A 19878-nucleotide genomic window follows, 5' to 3' on the forward strand; every position below is an offset into this window, starting at 1 on the left:
AGGCCCAAGCCTCCAGTTTCAAAAGCCCCGCTCCGAGGTGCATTGCCCAGAACTCTTCAGGCAGGCCCCCAGAGAAGCCCTGGCAGGCATGGAAAAGCTGCGAGGGGAGAGTGGCAGGAAGGATTGACCGAGGATGGGCTCACCAGAGAACAAGGGACGGATACACTCGCTGCGTTTGCACTCCAAGCTCATGGAGAATTTGACCACGGGATGGGCTACTGGCAACGTCAGGGACATTTGCAGGGGGCCTATCAGCACAGTGTCTGGCTTTGCTAACTTTACCCATCTCTTGCACCAAATTTACCTATTGGCTCTGTCAGGGAAGAAGTCAAGGAGGGAAAAGGCAGGACAAAGCCACCCCGGCCCTAAGCTGGCCAGCTGTGGGACAGCATGGAAGTTTGCCCCAACGTGGCCTGTGCCACGCCTGTTCTGGTGATAGGCTGAGGGGTTCCCCCTCCACCACCTTCCGCTAGCACTCTATTCATGACAAGAAAACAAAAATCCTCCATTCCACCCCAGTCTCCGCCACCACCCCGCACTGACTCCCAACATCGGCAAACCTGGCCTGACAAAGCGGGGCGTGGGAAACATTAGGGTGGGATATCGGCGAGATGCCTCTTCTCTAAATACTGAGTAATGGAGACATCACTTCACTTCTCTCTTTAGAGAGGCTCTTCGGTGCAGTCTGCGACAAAGAGTGTGGCATTGCCTTTGTTGAAGTCCAGGCCTGGTTTTGAGGCCACACCTCAGGAATTCTAGACTAACGTTGAGACGGTGCAGGAATAAACCAATCAACCTGACTGTGACAAGTTTAGGTCAAGTAGGCAAGATCACAGCTGGACAACAGACGTCTCTCATCTCTCCCCCCTCTGCAAGATGCAATAACACAGCAGCATTCCTCCGCCTGGCTTCTATCCAGCTGCACCCTCACTGACCAGACTCATACAGCAGATCACACGGGAAAAGGCCACAGTTGCTTTACGGCTACTCAATTCACTTTACCCAGGAGAGAAGCAGTTTGTTTTTACCCACCTGAATGGCAAGCAAACTACTGAAACATTTTCCAGAACAAATTCGACCTCCCCTTGGGCAGGGTTGGTATCTTCCAGTCACAAGGAGAGAGAAGCACTTATTGAAATTAGCAATGGGGAACTCTCAAGCCATTTGGCAGTTCACTCTGGAGATTCGGTCCACAGTAGTAGCTGAATGTTCAGGTCTCCAGATGGCAAACAGGTAGTTTCGTTAGAAGAGATTCTCCACTAGTATTAATGGGACCTAGGCCTTGATAACAGATCTCATTGATAGCTCCGGCATTCCCCTGAGTCAGAAGGCAGACAGAAACGAGCATTGGCACCGAGAAATTGTTTTTAAAAGTTCACTCGAATTCCGAGGGTCCAAAAGGGCAAGGTTCAGCAAGTTTGTTCTTGTGTAACCAGAACCAGCTGACACATCTTAGATCCACCTGGAATGGAGTGAAGGAGGGATACTTGGGGATTGTGCTAACTTCTGTGAACAGGTGGAAGTGATCAGGAGGTTTGTACTGATGGTTCTGCCTCCATTCATGTGCACTTAAGCATCTGGTCTGTATTTGGGTTCCTCCCCCCCCCTTCTCCCTCACCGCCGGACCTTCTGAGATGTTTATGCAGGTGATCATAAAATGGGAAGAGTTAATGAAGGACTATAAACTATCATGACAAGAGAAGGGAGCCTTATTAGAAGAGCATAAATAGCCGGGGAGTTTTATTAAAGTTTAGCCAGCCTGCCTCTCTGTCTCTCTCACTCACTTCAGTCAAGGTTTTGAAGGCATTAAGTACAGATGGCGACGGAGCAGCAGGTAATAAAACGAATGACCCAGCTGGGAGGTAACAGACTGGTTTGGACCATTCCAATTATTCCAGAGCTATTTCTTTTTTTCCCTTTTGAAAGCCCTGCCCTGATGCAAGTGCTCGTTTGTGGGAAGGAACCCAGGGCTTGCAAAAGCAGCCAGATTAACAGACCTGGGAAAAGAGATCCATGACTTCTTTCCAAAATAGCCCGGCAGTGGGAATGCAAGCTTTCTATCAACGTGCCACACCCAGGGACCACGCCCACCCCAAGCTACTAATGGGGGAGGGGAGGGTCAAATAGAAGGCTGATTTTTATGGAGACCTGTCTACTGGGCTGAACTGACACGCATGGCCTGGAGACCACGAACATGCCACCTGCTGTCATAGGCAACCATGGACTGGGTTTACCCTGGAGATATCTGGAGTAAAACGTGGCCGCCTGTATTTAGGGTTGCCAGATAGTTGAAACAAAAATACTAAACACCCCACCCCATCTCCCCAAAAATGGGAAAAAAAATTCTGTTGAAGGGGAAAAAAAGAGGGGGGGGGGGCTAAAGTTGTTGAGCAAAAAAAAAAAAAAAAAGGACTCTAAGTAAGCCCCCCCCCCCAAAAATAAAGTAAAACAGCATGTCCCATTTCAGAGAGAGTGCAGGGATAGGAACAGGGGAGTGGTTGAGCACTAGGTCTTTTGGCCGGCAGCCATTTTGTGCTGGCAGCCTTGGGGAACTAGGTAAGCATGGGAGTTGGGGTCGGAGGGCTGGGGGTGTTGGGAGCCAGGGGAGGATTCAGGGGGAGGCCAGGCGCTGAGTGTTTGTAGGGTTGCCAGGTGCCCGGCATTTTCGCCTCCTGGCCGGGGAAAAATTCAGAAAATACCGGACATTTTAGGTGTCCAGTATTCTCTGAATTTTTTTACCGGACAGAAGCCGAAAATACCGGACTGTTTGGGTGAATACCGGACACCTGGCAACCCTACTGTATTTGCCTAGGCCTCAGAAGTGCCTGGCCTTTGCCGCCCAGGCCTGCTGCCTTTTCTGTACAGCTTTGTACATCGCGATTTATTTTGTTCCTTGGCAAAACTTCCAGGAGCTGCAGACGTGTTGGGTCAGCACCAGTGTCGGTGCTGTGATGAAGCAGAGAGGCCCGAAGATGGGTTGGCTGGCTCCGAGGCTACGTCTACACTGGCCCCTCTTCCGGAAGGGGCATGTAAATTTCACGAGTCGTCGTAGGGAAATCCGCGGGGGATTTAAATATCCCCCGCGGCATTTAAATAAAAATGTCCGCCGTTTTTTTCCGGCTTTTAAAAAAGCCGGAAAAGAGCGTCTAGACTGGCCCCGATCCTCCGGAAAAAGTGCCCTTTTCCGGAGGCTCTTATTCTTACTTTGAAGTAAGAATAAGAGCCTCCGGAAAAGGGCACTTTTTCCGGAGGATCGGGGCCAGTCTAGACGCTCTTTTCCGGCTTTTTTAAAAGCCGGAAAAAAGCGGCAGACATTTTTATTTAAATGCCGCGGGGGATATTTAAATCCCCCGCGGATTTCCCTACGACGACTCGTGAAATTTACATGCCCCTTCCGGAAGAGGGGCCAGTGTAGACGTAGCCCGAGAGTCACAGCTACAGCAGGCAGTCGCCCAAGGGTTCTACCAGTACACAGAGACTGACGGGCACAGCTGGCCGGCAGCCCCCCTTCTCCATTGACTGGAGCGTCCCTTAGAGTTGCCAGGTGTCCGGTATTCTACTGGACGGTCCGGTATTTGCGTTCTTCATCCAGTTAAAAAAAAAAATCAGAGAATACCGGACATGTGCAATATTCTCTGTTTTTTTCCGGCTGCGCTCCGGACGGAAGCCTGGCATGGTCAGGGGGAGCGGCTGGAAGGCGGGGCCACGATCAGCACTGGGAGCCTGTGATTGCGCAGAAACCTGGTGGGAGTGAGAGGAGTGGCTGGGAGGCGGGGTTGTGATCGCCGCTCTGGGCGCCCCATGTTCCTTTTTTTTCCTTTTTTGCTTGACCAAAAAATCCTGCGTGTCCGGTATTCTTTGGGAGACCATCTGGCAACCCTAGCGTCACTGTGTTATCATTCACCTACTCGTTTGTGCCTGGAAAACAATCGCTGTTCTCCAGAAGCTGCTCTCCCCCGTGAGCCCTCTTGCTCTCCCGCAGGGGAGAACCATCATTCCTCTCAACCGTCCTCGTTTCTGGGGAAAGGCATTCTCCTTTGTTCTGCGGGCCCCTTCCAGGCAAGGCGATGAGAATGCCTTTCCAAACGCCTGCCTGTTCCCACCCAGCCTCCGCCCCCAGAGTGCCTGCCCTAGGCGGAGTGTTGCTGCCCCTCATTGCCTGCCCTGCCGGTGTTCCACCTCCCCATGGTGCTGAGAAAGGCCTGGTTCCAGTGGGGGTGGAGCCTGGATAGAAGGGGCGGGGTTAGGGAGTTGCTTCCCGCAGCCCAACCTTCACCCATGAGAGCACTTCGTATTCCGTGCCCAGACTGCCTGGGAAGAGGAAGGCCGTACTCACTGTGGGGAAGTGTATTTTGTGCGCTGACACTTGTCTGCCAGGAACTGAACGGAGACCCACAAATAACTCTTTCCTCAGCCCCTCCAGAGTTGCCAGACCGAGATAAGTCTTAGGGATGTAACAATCCGTGTGGAACCCATGAGTCAGAGGCGAAGGCTCATGAAAACATAATACACGGCCTGCCTTGGGCTTGGCACCTTGTGCGGTTACACTGCTGTGGAAGCATTAATCACACTTTCTTGGACAAAAAAAGAAAAAACGGGAAGGGGGGGGGATTCGACGTGGGGCAACGGGATCGTCGCAGAAAATACTCAGGAAGGGCCCACTCAGACTTGCTTAACTAGCCCATCGCAGTCTTTGGAAGCTTTCCAAGCAACTTGCAGAGACAGAGAGAACTTCGCCCTTTTCACGTAGATTAGAAGAACAACGTGTCTGCAGCTCGGATACAGTCACACAAAGACAGAGCTGAACAGACAAGGAAGGGTACAGGAAAAGGATGCTCAAGCTACTTGGGTCCTTCTTCAAGCACTAGTACTAGCTTCCAAGTAATTAAATCCCTTTCTCTCCCTTCCCCGCCCCCACACACATAGGGGGTGCTCTCGGGGGCACAAATAACCATTTTTTAGTCAGGGCACTGGCTAGAGTTAAATAAAACAATCGCTGTTGTATGTAGTTTGTGAACTTGTAGTAGGGCAGACTCCGATACCTCACGGCCTGTTTCTTCAGCCCAGGAGGGAGATGCTATTTTGAGGGTCTCCCTTGCTTGACCTTCCACTTTTCTCCAGGGTAACAGTCGGCCCTTCATGGTCAGGGGTGGGTGGAAGGTCTCTGCTTGCAGCAGGCTCAGTTTCCTGTCTTTCCTGGCCGGGAAATGGCTCCGCAAGCCGGGTCTCTGTTTTTTTGGAGGGGGTGCTGTGTGTCTGGGTGATGCTCACCCACCTGTGCTTCTCACGCTCCTGTCTGCAGCCAGGCGGGGTGTTTCTCTCCTTATCCTGCCCCACCTCAGCAGTGCGCACAGACTTCTGGAGTCCCTTTCCCTGAGATCAGGGATAGGGCCAGCTGGCTGTCACTCCTCTCGGGCTGATGGCCATGGCCTCCTGATTGGCTGTCTTTACCTTCCTCCTCCCACTGCTTCAGTTCCATGGGCATGTTCCACAATGGGATGGGGAAGGTCAGACATGAAGCCCATAATTCTTTGGCAGAACCAGCATGTCCGGGGGCCACCTGTCATCTCCTCGGAGTCTTTTCCTGATCAGAGTGAGAAACGCATTCGGGGGAGGGTTACATATAAAAAGAACCATTGAAGCAGCTGATTTTCTAATGTCATCTGGAGCAGACTGCTCCCTTTCTTCCTTTGCCACATTCTAGACTGTCCTATAAAGAAAACAGTAACTATAAATGTTCCTGCTAATCTTTTCCATCCAGGTGCATATTTTCCCCTCCATGTGCGGAATAATTTTATGTACACCAAGGCATGAGTGAATGTGCACCACTACTAGAAACAAAACCTAGCTGGGGACGCTATGCTAATCAGCTGGGTGGCATCTAAATCTCTCCTGAGTGGTCTCACAAGATCCCAGCTTCCAGGGAACAGTGGTAACTACAGGACGCAAGGTAAGTGGTTCACGTTGCCAGAGTATGGTGTGTGTGTTTCAGTTCTGCAACACTGAGCTGTCTCAGCCATGCTACACCAGGATTTTGAGACCGCTCACCCACCAGGCTGTAAATATGTGGGAAAACGGGCCCCCCCCCCTTTTTTTTTGCTCCTATTCGTTTGAGGTTGTCTGGTGGCCAGGTATTCTCAAGCTAGTGGCAGTAAAAACAACAGAATTCCACTTGTTACCTACAGTCCACAACTCAAACCCCTCCAACGCATTATACACAATCTGCAACCCATCTTGGAAAATGATCCCTCCCTCTCAGAGGCCTTGGGGGAAAGCCCATTCTTGCTCACGGACAACCCCCCAACCTGAAACAAATTCTTTCTGGTAACCATGCTACCCAACCACATCATAAGCATCCAGGAAACCAGCCTTGCAACCAAAAAAGATGCCAGTTCTGCCCACATATCTATACTGGCAAAGACATCACTGGAGCCAACAACATAAGCTACCAAATCAGAGGATCATTCAACTGCACATCCAGCAATTTGATCTATGCCATCAAATGCCAGCCATGCCCCACTGCTATATATATATATTGGACAAACTGGACAGTCCCTATGGGAAAGAATCACTGGACACAGATTAGATATACGTAAAGGGAACACACAGAAACCTGTTGGAGAGCACTTCGAGCTACCTAATCACTCTTTAAAAGATCTCCAAGTGGCTGTCTTGTCACAAACCAGTTCTACTAGTCAAATACACAGAGAGGGGTTGGAATTACAGTTCCTCCACAAGTTCAATTATCACGCTGATGGCCTTCTCAGTCAAGATAAGGCTGGGACATTATCTACCTAACATTCAATGAAGGTGCCAACAGCTCTTTGTGTAGATCCTTGCGTTAGTACCCTTCCTATATAATAGTAATAGAAATGTAGCCGAGTTAGTCTGGTGTAGCTGAAGCAAAATGCAGGACTGTGTAGCACTTTAAAGACTAACAAGATGGTTTATTAGATTATGAGCTTTCGTGGGCCAGACCCACTTCCTCAGATCAAAAATCAGATTTTTGATCTGAGGAAGTAGGTCTGGCCCACAAAGCTCGTAATCTAATAAACCATCTTGTTACTCTTTAAAGTGCCACATAGGCCTGCATTTTCCTATCTGATGATGTCCTTTGATCCTTATCTGCTTCCTTTTAACTATCCAATCTTCAGATGTTTACAGATTGCCAGTTCCGCCTACTTGTTTTTCCCTTTGATATTTTCATACACTCTGCTCCTTGTTTCCCTGCTCCCCTCCTCTTTTTTCCCTTCTCCCTCTCCCTTCTCCCCTATTTATTTTGGGTCTGCACATCCTAAACTCAAAACTCCGGTCATCTGAAGAAGCGGGCTGTGCCCACGAAAGCTCATGATACCATCTACATATTTTGTTAGTCTATAAAGTGCTACCAGACTATTTGTTGTTTTTTAAGTTGGTCTCTTCTGATATCCAACTTTTAGGCACAAGCTGGTTTTGACTAAGCACCCAGTTGAAACTTTCACTCGGTCCAGGTTCTGTCATCGGGAAAAGGCTGGAAAAAAAATGAGAGAAAACGAGCTTCTCTGTATCACCAGGATGCAGCCAATGCGCTTCTAAAGGCCAGTAAGAATGTTGGGGACATACCAAGACCATGGGAGTTTGTACAACAAATGCTACAGAAGTCTAGCTGGAGTGCGGCAGCTACCCCACTGCAGCGTAGCAGCTTACTGCGGAGACAAGAAGGTTTTTTTCCCCATCACTGTCATAAATCATCCTTTCCTAAAGGGGGTAATACTTCCATTGACCTAGCTGAGTCTACAGTGAGGGTGAGGTTAACTTACCTGTGTTGTACTGTGAAAAATTTCCGGCCTTAACCTAAGGAACACAGCCAAGTCAACCTGAGTTTTAGGTGTAGACCAGGTCTCAGTTTTCAGTAGAAAGAATTAAGCAGGCAATTCCTAATGCCCATGCTAATAACGTACAGGTGATCTTGACAGGGACTTGGACTGCAAGACCATTAGTCTGAACAAGCTGAAAATACATGCTGAAGTGGAGAGGTTCACTGCAACTTTATTCAGCAGCTTTGTTATCAGGAGCATATTCTGCCTGCAATTTCAGAATGGCTGAAAAGGAGTCAGGACAAATTTACAGGTCCAGTTATTCAAAATGAGATAATGGCCCTTGAAGCTGCGAGGACGATTTTAGAGAACGTTTCTGGAAAGTAGTGGGCAATTTTGATAGAGGAGCAACAAAGAGCAAGTGGTTTTATGCCTGCCGTATGTAGGTGAGGACATGAATGTTCATTGGCTAGTCTAATGTAGCCTGTACGTCAGCAAAGGCTACCAGCTCATTAATCAAAGATGTATGATCTCTACATTTGAGCATCAGCAACGGTCATGGACAATGTTATGATGGTACCACTTGCTTGACTGACTTAACATCAGTTGTAGCCGGCAGACTAAGAAGAGAAACCGTAAGCTACCCAGTCTGTGCTACACTGTCTCTGTGCCACACACACACGGTCACTGTCACACACACACATTGCTGAACTCACACACTCCCATCTCTGTGCCACACACACAGAGTCTGTGTCACAAAGTCTGTCTCTCACACACAGAGTGTCTTTCACACACTCTCTCTTTCTCTATAGCCCCCACTCCCACCCCTCTGACCTCAGGCCCCGCCCATGACCGTGTACCAAAATTCACAAAGTGGCCTCCCTGAGAAAATTATTGCCTACACCTGCTCTAGATTGATTTACTTTTGTTATTTGGTAAACAAACAAAAGGTTGTATTTCAGGACATAAAATATGAAGTGTTCACTACTGTGCAGCCAGATGCCCACAGAGAGCATCTTGAATTTCTGAAGCCGCCTTGCACCACATACAAATTGGGAGACAGCAAAGGATCCTGAAGTGAGAGCTCTAAATTGGTGGAATAGCAAGAAGAGTTGAGCTTCATCTTCTGTACAGAACGAGGCTGAAAAGTCCTAAACATGCTAGACAATGTCCAAAACTCTGTAAGGATCAGGCATTTCAACAACAGGCCAATCTTGTCTGAAAATGACAAAGTATGTCAGTCCACCTGATCAGATGGAAGATGGGAGCAAAACAACTGGAACGATGTAATGCAGAAGAGAGTCAGAAGGTCTGGGCTTCCACAAAAAGGCTATGTCTAGACCACAGAGTTTTGTCAGAAAAACAGCTGTTTTTCCGACAAAACTTGAGTTATGTCCACACTGCAATTGCGTTCTTTCGACAGTAAATTGAAAGACCAGAGGGGGTTTTGTGCAATTGGAAATCCTCATTCCACGAGGAAGAAACCTTTTTGCAAAAGAGATCTTTCACAAAAAGGCATGTGTGGACGGGGAAGAGGGAGTTTTTTCGGAAGATGGAAGAGGAAAAATCACAGGTACCCTGGTGGCCGTTCTGTCCCTCGAGTAATCACTGCTTACATGCGAGATAGCGTCCAGACTGAATGGATGCTATCTTTCGAAAAAGCACATCACTTTTCAGTGTGCTTTTGCAGTGTGGACGCTATCTTGGGCAAGACGTTTTTTTGGAAGATCTCTTCTGAAAAAAGGTTCTTGTGCAAGAAGCCTGTAGTCTAGACATAGCCAAAGAGAGAAGTTCCCAAGAAAATGCTAATAGGTAAACAGAACCCAGCTACCCAAATTCAGCAAAGGAATAATACAAGTACCTCAACTTTGATGTCACTTCTTTTTACAATGTCCAGTATTCAAAAAAGATAGAAAAGACTTCCAACAGAAAGGCTAAAAAATTATTCAAAATCTTGAAACTCTCATAACACTAGGGAGGGTAGTGAAGTACTGGAATGGGTTACTTAGGGAAGTAGTGGAGTCTCCATCCCTAGAGGTGTTTAAGTCTCGGCTTGACAAAGCCCTGGCTGGGTTGATTTAGTTGGGATCGGTCCTGCCTAGAGCAAGGGGCTGGACTTGATGACCTTCTGAGGTCTCTTCCAGCTCTATGATTCTATGATTCTAAGCATAACAGAGACTCAAGTTCAAGACATACTTCACGTCCATGGCTCAGATTTCAGCCATGATTATTCAGCTTCATCTGTTGCAAGCCAACTCAGCTTAGAGAGATCCCTGAAGTCAATTCAGAAGTCTCAGTTCATTCAGCCAGACTGAACATCAGCTGTTTCCTAAAAGTGGTAAAGGTAATAAAAAATGATTTGGCCGTATTGGCAATCAGCATTTTAAGTGAAAGTACTGTACATGCTCTACTCCAATAGTTTTCAACCAGAGGTACATGTACTTCCTTTTTTGAAAGAACCCGTACTCCTGAAAAAATGAGGTGTACGGGTTCTTTTGAAAAACAGGGAGGGAAAGAGGCGGTTGAAAGAACCGCATCTAGACTGCGGGTTTTTTTAAAAAAACCTTTTTTTGAAAAAGCGCTTGGACCCAATTATGCAAATGAAGCATGAGATTTGTAAATCCGTGCTTCACTTGCATTTTCGATCTGCATTCCTCTTTCGAGAGAGGAATACAGTCTAGACATAGCCTAAGCAAGGTGTAACTTGTGGGTACAGAAGACAGATCAGGCTCCTGAAAGGGGTACAGTAGCCTATAAAGGATGAGAGCCACTGACCTACACCACATGAAACAACTGCCTCAATCTGTACTACGGACAATCACAGCTCAATGGCATGTGCGCTCGCACATATCCATGAACACACACCGATGACTTACAGCTTACAGAAGTTACAGAACATTTTTTTTTTCAAGAAACCCAGGATAAAGATCATCTGGAATTTTGTTTCAGATTCGCAAGTCAGTCTTTTTATACTTTTTTTTAATGAATCGTTTGTTTCATGACTATAGTCGTCCAGTTTCCATAAAGTGTGATAACATGAGCTTAGGCCTTGTCTACACTTCCACTTAAGTCAGTGTAAGTTGCATCATTCTAAAGTGTGAAAACACCCCCCAACCCCCCGGAACGATGTAACTTACGTCAACTGAACTCAGTGTCTGCACCACACTATGTTGGCAGGAGATGCTCTCAGCATTTCCTTTATTAATACAATCCCTGAATGTTAGCATCCGCACTCCCAGCTCCCCGTTGTCTATCTCTATGTCCCAACAGCATTCCCATGTGAAGAGTTTGCCTGCTGGGATTGCACGGTGTGCCCTCACTCCCCAACAGCAGCATGTCAAAAGGAAAATGTAACATAAGAAGAGAAGCTTGTCAGACTAATTCCGAACTAAACTTGTGCCCTCTTCCATCTGAGAGCCCACTCGCTAATTAAATCAGAATATTAAGTCAAGTGCTGAGGAACTAATTAGAGCTGTTCTGCAAAATGTGTCCAATCTCGCAGACGGGCTAGAACCATCATATGCCACAGTATAATAAACCAGCAGGTGTAACTGACATTTACAGCACCATGAGACCTTTCACCCCAATGAGGACTGAAAAGAGTTGATAGAAAGTTTCCAGCTGATGGATTAGATTGTTTCTGTATCTAATCTATCAAACATTTTTGCAGAAAAATGCATTGTCTTCTGACATTTTCTCATTCTTCAACCAACCTCTGCCTCCCCCCCCCTCCCCCCACACCCAGTTTTTCAGATTTTATATTGTTGCTGGAAAAACTGAAAAAGGAAAATTTCCTCATGGTGTGAGGAAAAAAAATTCATTCTTGTTTCTTTTTAAATGTTTCATGGAAAAGAATTTTCTGATGAACTCTAGAACCAAAAAACTCCCAAAACCCTACTGTACAGACCATACATACATGCCACTGAAATGCGGTCACCTCTGGGGTGGAACGTGGCAGCTATCCTATAGGTGCCTGGCAATACTGCATGGGGGTTTAGAAAAGGACACAAAAACCAGAATTTAGACCTGGCATTTACTGCTCATCATTTAATCACTGGGACTATCACTAGCAAGATTTCCACCGAGACATCTGCTGTGCCGTTCTGTACTTTGATGCTCATTATATGGGTTTTACCAGTATGTGTTATTGTTCATGTGGCAGCATCTAAAGGCCCTAAACACGATCAAGGTCATGCCATGCTGTGTGCGCGCACACAGTTCCAGCACTGAAGAGCTCGCAATCTAAGCCAGATGGGTCCATGGTGGCAGCCACGATTCCTCAGCATCCCCATGGAACAGGTGAAACATTCAGGTACTGAGTGACTTGACAAGGTCACACCAAGAGCTTATGGCAGTGCTGGGATTAAACCCCAGATCTTCTGAGTCCCAGTTTGGAGCATTCTGTCAACTTTGGATTTCTGTCCTGAAATCTTTTGAGAATGAAAAAAAATCAGTATTATGCCCAGCACTTGTAGAGTGGCCTTTTAGCCAAAGACCCAGATGGGCTCTTTAAACGTTAATTAAACTTTACAACACCCTTCAGCAGTTACATGATTAAATGCAGGACAGCAGCCAGCTCCCTAGGAGCCAGTGTACACTGGGAACTGGCTTAAAAGCTGGCTCCCAGCACACACTGGCTCCCACCTGCCACTCCGCTCCCAGGGAGCCAGCTACTGATACCTGCTGCTGCCTCTGATACAGAGGCAGCAGTGCTAGGCTGCAGGTGGATTCCCGGGAGCTGGAGCTGGAGGCGCGGGTAGCAGTTTGGGTACATGTTCACATCCCTAACACTTACCGGCAACTGGTTAATGGCATGGTGTGGTGTGATGGGCTCAGAGCAGCCCTTGCCCACAGCACGGTATGTCAGGCCTGGCCTGAGCAGACCCCACCCCCGCCCGGCTAGGCTCACCACATGATCCGAGTTAACTGGCTACATCAGTTAACCTATTAACCAGTAATTTACATCCTTATTTCCCATTCTCTGGAGAGTTTCTAACCTCCCATTTTTTCAAACTCAGGTGCCTAAATTTAGGTGCCTACATCCACCATTTGGCACTTAAGCAAGGGGGACCTGATTTTCAGAAATGTTGATCATACACAGCCCCCACGGACACTGAATGTGTCAAAGATTTCCTTCCCAAGCGAGGCGTTCAATCAGTGCAACGTACGGGCTCCGATAAAGTGAATGTGACAGGTAAACATAAGCATTGACAAACAGTTTATTCACTGCGTGGCAACTACCACCACAATGATCCACATAGGAAGGATCACTCAGTAACCAGACAGGTTACAATAACATGGAGAGCTAGGATGATTGAGAACCCAACCAGAGGTATTTCCCTGACAACGTAATAAACCCTGTGCCTGCCAAGGAATTGACAAGAAACAGAGACTGACCTCAAAACAGGGACATATTTCCTGACCTCAAAACAGGGACATATTTTGAATAAAACAATAGAGCTAAAGAACAAACCGGTTCAAGACAACTTCTGACTCCAGCCAGGAGAGAGGTGAGTTAAATTGAAATCTAGAGTAACTAAACTCTGCATTTCACACACCATTGGAAGATGGACTAAGATAACTTGATTTGTCTCCTCACCATTATGGACACTAACATTTCAGAGGCCAGGTTCTGTCCTGAAATCGGTGTGTTTTGAGTGTGAGTGCAATAGACCTTCATGAAGCTGGAAACCTGTCTTACTGTAGAACTTACTTCAAGAAGTTTTCATTTCTCATGTAGAGTTCTTGCCAGAAGCAAAGAACAATAAACCCCTGGTCTAAGCAAACTACCAGAGAAAATATTCTGCTACAGAGAAAATAGTTTTGTAATATTGCGCACACACCCACACAAATCGAAGTGGAAAGTCTGCAGATTTGCTGTGTACACAAATTTCCTGGCCTTTTTGGTTTCCACTAGCAGCTGCTCTAGGGCTTTATTGAAGTCTGATCGTTCTCTACCAAGAAGTTATTACTAAAATAAAACTACCAATGATCTTTTGAGTGGCTAATAGGGAACCTGTAGCTCTGGGCTTCCAGGTATCTTTCATTTCCTTCATGACAAAATTAAAGCAGGAGAAAATTCTGACCTCTGCAATTACAGCCAACGGGTTTGGAGTGCACTCAATTGATAGCCAACTTACATGTATTCAGTGAAACTCCTTTAAACATTCTCCCAGCACAGCTGAGCTAATATTGTTATTGACGGGGGTGACTAGCTAAACAGATAGACTTTCTCTAAGCAGAAGGATCCAAGCATAAAGAATTCTGCTACATGATACCAACCCTACTTCTCACATAGCACAAAAGAAATTATGTAATATACACCAAATATATTGCTTGCTACCGATGCAAAAGACTAATATTCCAGAGACTCCGAACAAGGGATTGAAGTTGCCTGAATAATTCAGAGACAACTTTCTCCCTCATTCTTGTAATAGTGCTTGTCAGAAATATAATGATGGGAAGAAATAGGACAACTTTTCCAGACTTTTTGAGAACATCAGTCACTACAGCGCTATTTCAAACTAAAATATTTTGGAATAATTATTTTGAAATAAACAAAAAACAGGACTATGCAGCACTTTAAAGACTAACAAGATGGTTTAATAGGTGATGAGCTTTCGTGGGCCAGACCCACTTCCTCAGACCAAATAGTGGAAGAAAATTGTCACAACCATATATACCAAAGGATACAATGAAAAAAAATGAACACATATGAAAAGGACAAATCAAATTTCAGAACAGAAGGAGGATGGAGAGGGGGGAAAGGGGGAGAGGTAAATGTCTGTGAGCTAATGATATTAGAGGTGATAATTGGGGAAGCTATCTTTGTAATGGGTAAGATAATTAGATTCTTTATTCAAATTTGTGTGACATTTCAACCACTATTTTGAAATAATGCATCTATGCACAAAATGCATTTTGAAATAGCAGTTTGGCTGTGTAGACACTAGCAAAGTTATTTTGGACTAACAGCCATTATTCTGAAATAACTTTGCTGTGTAGACATACCCTAAAGTGCGACAGGACTGCTCATTATCTTTAAAGTTACCGACTACCATGGTTACCCCTCTGAGACCAGTACAATCGGGTGAGGAATCTACTTCTTATCAGAACTGTGTTTTCCTCCCTAACCTTGATGCAGAAAATCATGTAATAAATAATAAAAACCTGCCACTTAAAATAGCCTTTCTACTTTGTATTTCAGTGCTAACCTTGCTATCAGGGTGTTGCAGGGAATGAGCAATTTGTTAAAATCGTGCATTACAGACACTAGATGACAAATGCCTTCATTATTATTAGCAGAATTCTCTCCGCTCTTTGGGAGTGCTTCCATAGCGATTTCCCCATGCGGTGTGATGAAAGGTCAGGCAAAATGATCCACCTTTCTGCAAGTTGCTGCAGGGCATCGCTATCCTTGTCTGCTTGGGAATGTTAAAAAAAGTTCCCAGGTGTTGTGGGGAAGTTGAAAGGATTTTCTCCCTCCATATTAATCCAGGGAAGCTAGTGGGGACGGAATACAAGTTTCCACTTTCACACCCACCTCCTAGTAGTGTACACATGTCCCAAGTACAACAAAAAGGCACACAGCAACACAAATCAGCATGCCTCCCGAGTGTTAATCTCATGTTAACATCACACTGAAACTGGTCTCCATGCTGACAAGTGAAATGAAAGATTAAACTGTTTATATACACTGCATAAAACTTACTGATTAATTAATAGATTAGACACTTCCAATTCATGTGTAAATGCCTGATAATGATCTCACGTTTATGTAACAAATCACTGGCTTATGTACACAATACAAACTTCATTTTTCATGTGATAAATAGCGTTTTCCCCTTTTCCGGCCATGCAATTTACAAGCTACCCTGCAAACAGAGCTAGTTGTATCCAGGGCTAGATTTTATTTGCTTCTTGGCATCACATTGCATTTCTGAGCACTCTTTTTTGCAAACAAGCGCTTAAATCTTTTAACCCTACGAACACTCTGGCAGTCTGATGGGACTATGCTTGGAAAAATCTCATACTTTTGTAAAAGGACATGCCATTAATAAGATTAGATTTGAAATGTGAGGGTTCTAAAAAAACATTATGAAACCAAATGGTTGGTTTCATTATTTTCATCCATTGTTTTTTACATTTCAATGAAACCTGTTTTTTTGTTTGTTTTGATTCCAACCCTTCCCGCAAAGTATGGATGCTCCAATCACCATAGAGCAAGGCTAGTGCAGGGAAAGTGGGAAGCGATCAGTCTTGTTTCCCTGGCCTAGTGCATTGAAATGCAAAAACAGAACAGCCAGCCTCAGTCTCCGGAGAATAAGTGGACAGCGAATTGCTAACACCAGTGGCAAAACACAATAATGTGTATTCATTTTAATTTAACAGCAACAATTTACATCTCGCCTCTTCTAGGCTAAGGGCACTTCTGGTCCAGCACATCAGCACGACAATGCTTGGCCAGGGCTAATTCATCTCCCCAATATATTAATAAAAGTCATTAATAAAACTTCAAACACAAAGCACAGAAAAACCATAGCAGGTCATCCAGTCGCTCCTGCCAGATGTCAGCACGACGCTTGGCCAGTTGGTAACAGCGTGTCCACTGAAATGGAGACCTCTCTTTTTCCTAAATCTAGGCGCATACACGGGTCTCCCCGCACAGCAGCGAATCAGCACCTATTGCTATTTTCCTGCACTGATTTTCTCCACAGCTCCTTACAAGGGAGAGATGAAAATGAGCTACCCCAGCAACACTTCCATTGTGTTCTGTACTGCTGTTTCATTCACCCAAAGCAATTTCCCGCACCCCTTTCCTTGGCAAGACTGCTCCATCGTGCAGCAGGCCTCACCGTTTCCCAGTATTCAGCACAGTTTCCTTTGCTCAATAGTGCTTATTATTCCCAGTTATTTTTCCCTCCTGCCACCTCCTCCCTTCAATCACCTACCACCAGTCACCTGATGACAGCTTGACAAACTGTTCTTGCTTTTCCTAGTGCTTGAACGTGACCACGTTCCTTGGTGATTTGCCTTAGATAGTTTATACAGGTTGAACTTCTCTAGTCCAGCTCTCTCTAGTCCGGCAACATCCGTGGTCCAGCATGATTTTAGTTAGCCAGATGTCCACTTATCATGGGTGTGGCCAAGTTTCTTATGGTCCCATAAAGTTTGTTGACAGCCACCAGTCCTGCCTCTCAGGCTGTGTGCACACTACGGGACAAGGTCAAATTAAGAGACGCAACTTCAGCTACGTTATTGTGTAGCTGAAGTCAAAGTACCTTAACTCGACTTTCGATGCTGCCCACACTGCAGGAAGTCGAAGGGAAAACTCTGTCCCTTCAACTTCCCTTCCTCCTCGTGAAAGCAGGACTACTGGCATCGACTGGAGCACCCCTCTCAGTTCAAATTATCTGTCTGCAGTAGGCCGGCTCTAGGGTTGACAGGTGACCGGTATTCACCTGGATAGTCCGGTATTTGCGGGCTCCATCCAGTTAAAAAAAAAAAAAAGCAGAAAATACCGGACATGTGAAACAGGTATTACCTGTTTCCCTTGGACGGAAGCCTGGCAGGGACAATTTTCCCCTGCCGCATCTGGCGGGGGTGAGGGAGTGAGGAGCATGGCAGAGGCATAGCGAAGGGGGGTACAAGGAGGCACTTGCCGGGCACCACACTAGGGGGGCACCAGGCTGGGGTGGGAGCAGAGTGCATGCTGCTCTGACTCACGTGAGCAGCAAAGGCCCGGGAGCTGACCACGTGATGCCTCCCTCTGCACACCGTGAGCCGAGGCAGCCAGGCTGGGCGGCAAGAGCAGCGACTTTAAAAGTCAGATTAACTTATCCGGCCATCCCGTTCCTCCGGTGCCTGGCTCTGCAGGGGAAGGGGGACATTTGATTGGGGTGGGGTGCTCCCGGCACTGGGGATGCCTGGCTCACGGGGAGGAGTGAGTGCACTGGATTGGGGGATGCTGTGCGGGACCTGGCTCTGAGGCAGGTGTGAGTGCATTGGGATGGGGGTGCACTAAGGGGGCCTGGCTCTGGGGGATGGGTGAGTGCCTTGGGATGAGGAGACTGGTGGGCCTGGCTCAGGGGGAGGGATGGGTACATTGGGGGTTAGTGTGTTGTCCCAAACTGGAGGGAGTGGTGCAACTTTTGCTTAACAGCTTTGGTCTCCCCCCCCCTTTTTTTTTCCTTGACAGAATTTTTTTCCCCGTTTTTTTTTGGGGGGGGGGGGGACTGGGGGTGTTCGGTATTTTTTGTTAAACGATCCGGCAACCCTAACCAGCTCATTCGAACCCTGGAAGATTGACAATGGCGGCTTGAATCCCCTCGGTAGTGTAGATGTACCCTATACCAGAGGGTGCCAGACGAGAGAGTTCAACCTGTACAATTCACCGATCAGAAAGGGCTGGGATCTAACGTGGCTGAAGGTGTTGGCCTACTGCAAGCCCCGCACGGTCAGTCCTTCAGCAAAGTGCTGTCAATTTAAAATGGCAGCTTCTGTGATTATTCTTGATCGACTACAAAGAGAGCGAGCGACAGACCCGGCAAGGCTCGTGTGCTGTCAGATTGCTCATGCTTACAAGCTGGCTCCAAAGGGGGGGTCTGCTTGTGGCCAAGGGCAGTTTGAACAGAGAGGGAGAAGCAGGAAGAGGGGAGCCTGAGAACAGAGGGGAAAGAACAACCGCCAGGAAACGAGCAAGTAGTGTTGACCAAGGCGCGAGCTCGACGGGGTGATGCTGGCCAGGATCCAGTGTTCTTTTTGCGGGTGGGAAGCAGATGTCTCAGGGGATGGGTAGGGAGATATAAAGGCTCCCACTGTTAGGGCACAAACTCTACCAAGCCAGGTCTGTATGTATAGCACACAGGGACTTCCCTCTTGGATCAGACCAATGATCCACCTATTCCAAGATCCTGTCTCCAGGAGATGATGCTTCCTGCAGACAGCCAAACAACCCCCTAGGGATAGCTATGGGATAGCTGGCTTTCCCCTGCCCCCGAGCAGTGAATGGCTGGGCCCAGTGTCCCAGCGCATGTTGGGTGACTCCTGAAACCTTAGTTCGGTGGCCTGAGTCACTGCCAAGCGGAAAATGGCCGACGTCCTACAACCATCAGAAAAGCAGGAGGGTAATAAGCAAACAACAAGGCAGACCCCACGCTATCACCTCCTCGCCTCGCCATAGAGCAGCCATCTCGAAGGGCGAAAGCTGAGCTCAGTCTCACTAAGACGGACCACAGAGCTGCTAACTAGAAACCACTTTTGGCCAGTGCCCACTGCACAAAGAGAGCTCTGCACACACTCCTCATATTTCCATGACAGAAAAGAACTTGCAAGCCCTTGCTACAACTCACGATTTCAAAACAGCTTCTCCATATCGACAGAAAGAAAAGTTTAATGTGCGTTTGATTAAAATCACAGCTGGGGGCCTGCTGCATTTCAGACAGCGGTAGAAACTCTCACAGCAACACAAAAGAGAGACCGACCTACAGTAGAACCTCAGAGTTACAAAACCCAGAGTTACAAACGGACTAGACCCCATGCAACACGTTTGGAACTGGACGTGCGCAATCAGGCAGCGGCAGATGCACACAAACCCAGTCCAGCATCACCTTAAATGTAAACAACTAAAAAATAAAGGGAAAACTAAAAAAAAAAACAAAAAAGATTTGACAAGATTAAGGAAACTGTCTCCGTGTGTATTTCCTGTAAATTACGATGGTTAAAAGCTGCCTTTCTCTTCTACATAGAAACATTTCAAAGCTGCATTAAGTCAACGTTTGGTTGTCAGCTTCTGAAAGAACCACCGTCCTACGGTTTTGTTCGGAGTTCTGAACATCGCAGAGTTACGACCAACCTCCATTGCTGAGGCATTAGTAGTGCTGAGGTAATACTGCATTAGCTCATATTCACTGCAGCCCAGTTTACCAGCCAGCCCTGCATTGTTCCACATAGCAGAGAGCACATGCGCAAGCCCGGTCTCCGCGTAGCAGCCCAGCTCCCCGCTCTGGCCATGTCGTCCCTCCTAAATCATCCCCAGAACGGGACTGGCATTTCTTTTGAAATGGAACCGCTCTCCAGAAAT

The 19878-nt window shown here is 46.9% G+C and overlaps 1 protein-coding gene across 2 annotated transcripts in view; it reads right to left on the minus strand.

The window, feature by feature from the left end:
- Positions 1-19878, minus strand: part of DAB2IP (DAB2 interacting protein) — a 364307-nt gene that overhangs the window by 270521 nt on the left and 73908 nt on the right. The gene's annotated exons all lie outside the window — the stretch shown is intronic.

Source organism: Pelodiscus sinensis, chromosome 22, assembly GCF_049634645.1.
Source record: "Pelodiscus sinensis isolate JC-2024 chromosome 22, ASM4963464v1, whole genome shotgun sequence".
NCBI lineage: Eukaryota > Metazoa > Chordata > Testudines > Trionychidae > Pelodiscus > Pelodiscus sinensis.